Genomic DNA, 8,042 nt, shown 5'->3' with positions numbered 1-8,042 from the left:
ATTATATATTCTTTCAGAAAGCACGTGCGTCTCTGCATTGTCAGCAAATTTCCAAGCCCAGTGGCTATTAGATACGGCACTGAATCCCGTGGAATAATTAAAGATGAGATTGCGTAGTAATGACAATTACCTTTTTCATCGAGGCTGAGGGCTGAAGTAGATCGCGCAGGTATTTTGCAAAAGGTCTTGAGAGCGCCATCATGTTGTTTATTCTCCATAGCGCAGTTTGTATTTTTTTTAAATACCTCATTAGTTTAAAAGAAACACTTCACGAGTCCCCAATGTTGAAAGGAAAGTACCAATTGTTAATGACTGAATAAGCCATCTTTTTAATGTGTGAGGATAAATCGGCAGTACAAGTACCGCAGGTCATGGAAAGGAGAAAGCTGTTTGGGTGATTTTTAAAAAATAGGAAACATATGGAGACATTTTCAGATTTTCTCTCTTTTAATTTAAGCACACACCCTCCCACACTCCCACAGTGTGAGTCTGATAATAAATAGAATTTTCTACCTTGGCCACAGGGCCGAGTCTACCTTTAGGAGGGAGAAATAGCCTATCTTGAGTGACAGGTCATGGGGTCCCATTCAAAGGCAGCAACTTGCCAACTCTTTAGCTGATTATTATATTTATGATGGGGACGGGGGAGAAGGAGAAAAGCGGCATTTGAGTAGTTGCCGTAGGCAGCAAAATGTCTTTGGCTGTCTTCTGCATGGCCAAACATTAAAATGATGGCATTATGAAAATGTGACATTTAACACTGCATTGCTGGCATGCAGTACCTTGATACTGAAGGGCCTGCCCCTAGGATTTAACAACTTCCAGTGGGAACCAACATAGAGCTGTCAAATGTCTGTTATTCTTAGGCAGACATGCTGATCCAACACAGACATGCAGCGGTGATAATGATATTGCAACAACATACAATCCCATATTAAGCAAAGGGAGCTGAATGGGTTGCATGCTTTTAGTCTGCATGTGACAGATCCCGATCATAAATGTGAGAGGCAGCTTGGGGGAGTGGTAAGAGTGTGGCCTTTAATCCAGAGAACTGGGTTCGATTCCTCATTCCTCCACATTCAGACAGCTGAGTGACCTTGGCCCAAAGTTCTCTGAGCTCTCACAGCCTTACCTACAGTACCTCACAGGGTGTCTGTTGTGGAGAGAGGAAGGGAGAGATGCTTGTAAGCCATTTTGAGATGCCTTTGGGAAGTAAAAATCAGGGTACAGAAAAACAGCTCTTCTTCTTCCAGGTAAAACAACAATAATTCCAGTTGCTAAAATAAGGACCTGGTGTAAGTAAAACATGTACACTAAAACAGAGACAGAGTTAAAATGCATGTTCAGTGAGTTGCTTGTTATGCTTCGAGTGGTGTTTTGACCACCACAAAGCAAACTAGGCAAACTAGTGGCGAGTTCAACCATGCATGGTCATGTGACTTGATGCCCATAACAACTTGCATGTTGGCTTGCAGCTTAGCCATGAAGCTTAATGAGGTGTTAGTGGAATGTTGAGGTTCTGCAACATGCTTCCCCACTTCAGGAGACTGGTGAGAGATCCCATGCTCCTCTACTTCAAAAATTCAATGGAAATAGATAACCAGCGTGGAAAGTTTGCATCCCAACTACTTGGTTATCCCCTGCTGTGTCCATCAACAAGTAAAAGGGTCTCTAATGGTAAGGCTTAGAAAAATCTAGAGTTATTGCTGGTCAGTATGAAGTGAAGTTCAAGTCCAGTAGGCTTTTTAAGACCCACAAAGTTTTTTTTCAAGGTATAAGTTATCGTATGCATGCACACTACTTCAGATACATTGAAATGGAAGTTACCAGTGCATACCAGTAAATTAGCATACAACATCATAAAGGTGTTTAACATGTGCAAGGACCAAACTGGAATAACAAGCTTAGTTTATATGGGGCATTTCCGCACATTCAAAATGTAGCTGGACAGCGTCCAAATATAGGGGCATATTCCGGCTCCTCCACATGATGTCGCCTATATCCAGAGGCTGCCCAGCAGCCGTCAAGCAATGCCACCATTTTAAAATCATGATGTGGTAAATCCAGGAAAGTGGATTTATCACCATAAAATGCTTGAGCCCTGGTGAGCAGCGAGCAACGAGGGCAAAGAACGTATAGAGGAGGAAAGGCGTGAAAGTCTCAGCAGCTTAGTCCCGCCCTCACTCTCGCCCTCCCCCCTCCATTTCCTGCCTGGCAAGGGAGGCAGATTCCCACCCCCTGTGTCAGTTCAACCTCCATTAAGTCTCAATGTAGTGGTTTTTACAAAGTGCCTCCTTCCCTTCCTCCTCTCGGTTGTCAGACCCCCCATCTCTTCTTCTCCTCTCTTCCCTCCCACCCCACTAGTCCATCCACCTACTACTCTGCCATTCCTTTCCACAATTGCCTAGGACTCCTGCCCTACCTTTCCCTCCCCAAGCACTTCTTAAGCAGAGCGCTGCCTCTGTGCCTCCCATGCCACTACCTGCCACCTCCATGCTGCCCATTCTACCTCCACACCACCTGTGCTGCTTCTGTGCCGCCCCATGCCACCCGTTCTGCCTCCATGCTGCTCGAGCCACCACCAGAGCTCCTGATTTCAGCTGTAGCAGTGGCGTGGAGGCAGAACAGGTGGTGTGGAGGCAGCATGGAAGGGGCACTGCCTCCCTTGCTGTGCCCTCCGCTGGCCAGCCGTGTTTGGGTTTTTTTGGTGGGAGGGCTTTACATTAAGTGGCTATGTCTGTGCATAGCAATGAATACACATTGCCATGTGTAAGAGCTACTGCCAGTTAGACATAGATAGATCAATGGCCTGATTCAGTACAAGGCCATTATAGGGTCCAGTGTAGTCATGTGACACTTACAAGTCAGTAAAATATTAAAGGTGACCCTTAGATTATCAGAAAGATTTGGGATGCGTAGTCATAATGTTCAACATCAAGAAAACAAAGATCATGGCATCCGGCCCTCTCAATTCATGGCAAATAGAAGGGGAAGAAATGGAGATAGTGACAGATTTTATTTTCCTGGGCTCCAAGATCACTGCAGATGGGGACTGCAGCAAAGAAATTAAAAGACGCTTGCTCCTGGGGAGGAAAGCTATGGCAAATTTAGACAGCATCCTAAAAAGCAGAGATATCACCCTGCCAACAAAAGTGCGTTTAGTCAAGGCTATGGTCTTCCCAGTTGCAATGTATGGCTGCGAAAGTTGGACCATAAGGAAGGCCGAGCGTCAAAGAATTGAGGCTTTTGAACTCTGGTGCTGGAGAAGACTCTTGCGAGTCCCTTGGAGTGCAAGGCGAACAAACCGGTCAGTCCTCGAGGAGATCAGCCCTGACTGCTCTTTAGAAGGCCAGATCCTGAAGATGAAACTCAAATATTTTGGCCACCTCATGAGAAGGAAGGACTCCCTGGAGAAGAGCCTAATGCTGGGAGAGATCGAGGGCAAAAGAAGAAGGGGACGACAGAGAATGAGGTGGATGGATGGAGTCACTGAAGCAGTAGGTGCAAACTTAAATGGACTCCGGGGAATGGTAGAGGACAGGAAGGCCTGGAGGATCATTGTCCATGGGGTCGCGATGGGTCGGACACGACTTTGCACATAACAACAACAATAACAAGTCATAATGTAGACAGCATTGGTCTATATGGACCTGATTTCTTAACTAAGGTTATTTTTCTGATTTGTGCTACCCAATAACTATGCAAAACATTCTTGAAGACTGGCCGCAGAGCAATTGACCTAAACATCAGAACAGTATCATAGATCATACTGTCAAAAAGCCTGGAACAAACAACTGCCAGCTTTAAGTCAGTATATGAAAATGACCCCTCTCCTTGCCATCTGGCCCTTTTTTGTCCCTTTCAGCTGTCCAGTCACAACAGCATAATGACAGCACAAGCCACAGCCTGCATAATTTTCTCTCCATGATCTACATTGAGCAACTTTATAACTGCCACAGGTCCTTGACCATATGTGTAGCTTTGCCCCAAAACTACTTCCTTAGGTTCTACTTCCTTTAAGGCCATGTCTTTACTTCTTAGTGTTTCTCATTTTCTTGTTTTCTGACTACTGCTGACTTTAACCCTTTCACCTTTATGACCCAGTTTATTTGGCCATTATTCCTTTTTTCCTCCACACATGGCTGGGAGTCCCTCTTTATCTGAAGAAAATGTCTTCAAGATTTCTGCAGTTTCCTGATATTTAAAGCAACATTCTTGTTAATCTATTATTTTCTCCTTCTTTCCTTCAACTTCCTTGTCCCCACTCTCTAGAATTTTCAGATTTCTTGTGTCCTGGAACCACTTCCCATTCTTTAATGTGTCCTTCATGACATTTTCATCCCAAGAAACTGATCATTTTGTTTCCTCATAGAAGCTGGACTGTGAATCCACCACACCAGCTAGGTTTGCCAGACAGCATTGTCATTGTCCTTATATCAACTCCAAGTACAACACAGAAGTGGCAATGGGCAGTTATAGAAATCACAGGAATTTCAGCAATTCTTAGGGCCATTCCACACGACTTAAATGTAGCAGAAGTCTTACCTTTGGTAAACGCTATTAATTCAATGTTCCGCATGACATCACACACAATCTGCAACACTCCTGCAACACTCCCACAAAAATTGCTTCATTGTAGTGCTTTTGGGGAAATTGGGAAAAGTGGATTCCCCCTGAAAAAATCGCTACAATTCTGAGCACAAGCTGCAACACATCAGTGAAAGACATGTGCATTCTCAATGCAGTGGTAGAAAAAATGTCCCTCCCCCACTCTCGCCCCCAAACTTCCGGAGAAGTGATCGCCATTTTTTCCCCCTTAGACTGGGGAAAGCAATGAACGAGCGAGGCTTCTTTGGCTAAGGTCCCTCCACAGAAGTGATTAAAAGTTAAACAAAGCTCCCTACTGCAAGTGTCTTTGAAGTTCCCAAGCACAACATAGCCCCCTGTTCGGCACTGCCGGTAATTTCGGCCACAAATCGCTCCGATGGGGGGGGGGGATTCTTTTTTTTACTTGAGTGTGTAAACGATTAATCACTAGCTCCTACGCCAGCAAAAAAGGTCTTTCTGAGACAATGAATGAACACAGATTTGCTGGTACGAATGAACACATATTCGCTGCTACTGGTGCTTTCAGCTTTTTAAAAAACAGTTCTTAAAGGGAAAGGGGCTTTTCGGGAGCACGAACACAAGAGTTCATTGGCTGTTCCGTTTGATTGACGGCCAGGTGCGGGAAGAAGCACAGAAAAATATTGCTTCCTTTGTTGCGATTCCAGCGAGACCGGAAACATGTGGGGAATGAATACAACGCTGCTGGGACTTCTATATTCCACTAAAAATAAAGGTATGTGGAATGACGAAATTCCACTATTTAATATAGCGTTTCTGCATTCTGAAAACATTTGGCAACATTGGTCCTTGTGCAGAATGGCCCTGAGAGCTACACATTTTCACTTCCAGGTTGCACCTGGAAGTTACGTAGCAGCCTTTTAAAATGTATTTTTCTTTCACAACCACTCTGAGTGGCAGTGGACAATGAAGATAATTGGTGTGAGGCCTCCCTATAGCTGAAGGCCTGACAACCAAAACACCAGCTATGCCAATCACTGCTAGAGCCTTCACTGCCACAAGTGCTGTACAATATAGACCGCATCCCATCCTAAATCCTTATTTGCCAGTATACTGGATTGTAGCAGTAGGATGTCAGAGACCATTAATTTTCAATTTTAACTTTGTTGACTAAATGCCTAACTAAAATCTACAGCTTAACGGAACATTACCACCAGTGAGTTTTATATAAGAAACATTATTGTACAAAGGATTACAAGGGCAATATTTGCCACATGAAAGCATGTGCAAATGCAACGGCTGCAAATGCAAAAAGTTGGGGAAAATAATGAGTTGGGCAACAAAATTATAAATTTGAACTCGAAAGCAGAACACATAATACAATAAAAAATGCAGGAGATCCCCAAATGGGTGTTATGATTAGGGGTGGGCATTTTTGTGGTTGGGTTCATGTTTCATGGCTGAACCCTGAACCAATACCTTGGATCATGAATGTTTCGATTCATGACCCCTTTCTGCTTCCTCCTGTTTCTGCTTCCTTTTGTTTGTGAAGAGCAGAAAGCTTTTACTCTTCACAAGCTAATATGGGATTCCTTAAAATTTGTTGCCATTCATGGCTGTTCTTCAATTCATGAACATCATTCCATGAACCAGCCAAAATTTGTAATGAACTTTAGTTTGTGAGTGGATTGATGCTCATCCCATCATGATGAAATTATGGAAGTTAACAATTTTTACATTGAGTCCCCCCCCCCATTTCAAAGAACATGTGGACTGTATTGAACTGCCGGAGAAATTGGTGACGTTATGATCCTGCCAGAATTTCATGTTTATATTAGATTGCTGGGGTTTGTTGGATTGACTTTTAAATGTTTTTTTAATCATTCTTTTTTATTAAGATGAAAATGAGTTGACAGAAAGAATGCAGAAAGAATTAATTAACTTCTATGTGTTAAACATAAGAACTCATTGTCCATACAGAACAATATAATATCCTCCTCATTCTGCTCTGGTGATACATATTAAGTAACTGATTACATTTATAATCTCTAACCGCCTTTCTTAAGATAGTCCAAATACTAGCACCATTGCTCTTGATATTCTTCCATGGGTCTTCTATTAATCATAAAAGAAAGTCTAACCATTTTTGACAGTTCAGCTACTTTATCCAACCATTGAACAATGGAAGGGCTCTCCAACAATTTCCAATTCTTTGCCCAGACTTTTTAATGTTAATTGTCTTTATTGTGACTTTATGTAAGCCACCTCAACAATTTGAAAAACAGAGGCAGGATTTAAGTAAATATTTACCCAGAGGGTCTTTATGTAAGTGTCCACTTTACAGAGGCATCATTAAAGTATGCCTTCTGCCTTGGTAAGGATATCTGTAGAACCTTAACCAGGACAGGGCAAATCAAGGAGGTGACCCACCATAGCTCTTTCAAGGCTCAGGCCAGCCTGTCAGTGCCATTGTGTATTCTATGTACAGAGCAATATACTCTTCATTATGTCAAAACATGAGGTTTAAAACCATTACTCATCAGGTTTGCACTGAAAAGAAGAAGCTGTTGACCCAGCTACCTACTCAGAAAAAGAAATCAATTTAGTGAATAGGTAGATAAGTTATGACAACTAAATCTGTAGTGAGTCTGTACATGCACAATCAAATTCAGTTCTGACATGGATTTTTAAAACTAGCATCATGAGAATTATGAGGGTTTAATTGCAGCAACTGTACACTACTTGAATTCTAAGCAGCAGTCTTGAAGCAAAAGGCTCAACTTGCCAGTTCTTTCCTGCTGTGGCTGGAAATGCATGAACATTTCATTGATGTAATGAAGAAATAAAAAAAAATGAAATAGAAAGCTGCCAGATACACACACAATCGGTGGAAGCGGAGGTCTCCAGCTGCTAGGCCCCATTGCCCTGCCTCCAATCAGTTGGCTGGTGGATGGGACTTAACCAGAAATAGATACAATCATGAACAATGGATCTTCACACCTTTGTTCAATTTTGGTTTAATTTCTGTGAAAGAACACTTTCATAATTTTATGGTTGGGGCTCACCACAACATGAAGAACTGTATTAAAGGGCATTAAGAAGGTTGAGAAGCACTAGTCTAAACAGTATGGTTTCTACCAGTTCTGTGTTTCTTCTACAGTTCATGGCTAAGTCCTAGGCCTGCAGGCATGTTATATAAACCCCCAAGATGTTTTGTGGTTGACTTAGGGCTGGGAACAACTGCTTTTTTTCCTCTCTCTGCTTCTCCCATCCAATATTTTTTTTCATTTTTTTGTGACATGGTGGGCATACATCTGAAAACCTGATTGGGGAAAACATACATGTGGGGCAGGGATTGGGACCAAAATAGAGCAAGCCAGGCAAAGGCATTTCTGCTTCTCTACTAAAACAAACCAAAACCTGAATTCATAGGCCTGATCTGATGCTGAATGTCTCATGCTATCTTACTATTCAGT

The sequence above is a fragment of the Paroedura picta genome, chromosome 7 (genome assembly GCF_049243985.1).
Source record: "Paroedura picta isolate Pp20150507F chromosome 7, Ppicta_v3.0, whole genome shotgun sequence".
Classification (NCBI taxonomy): domain Eukaryota; kingdom Metazoa; phylum Chordata; class Lepidosauria; order Squamata; family Gekkonidae; genus Paroedura; species Paroedura picta.
The sequence above is the reverse complement of the archived record's forward strand: the minus strand, read 5'-3'. Positions refer to the sequence as shown.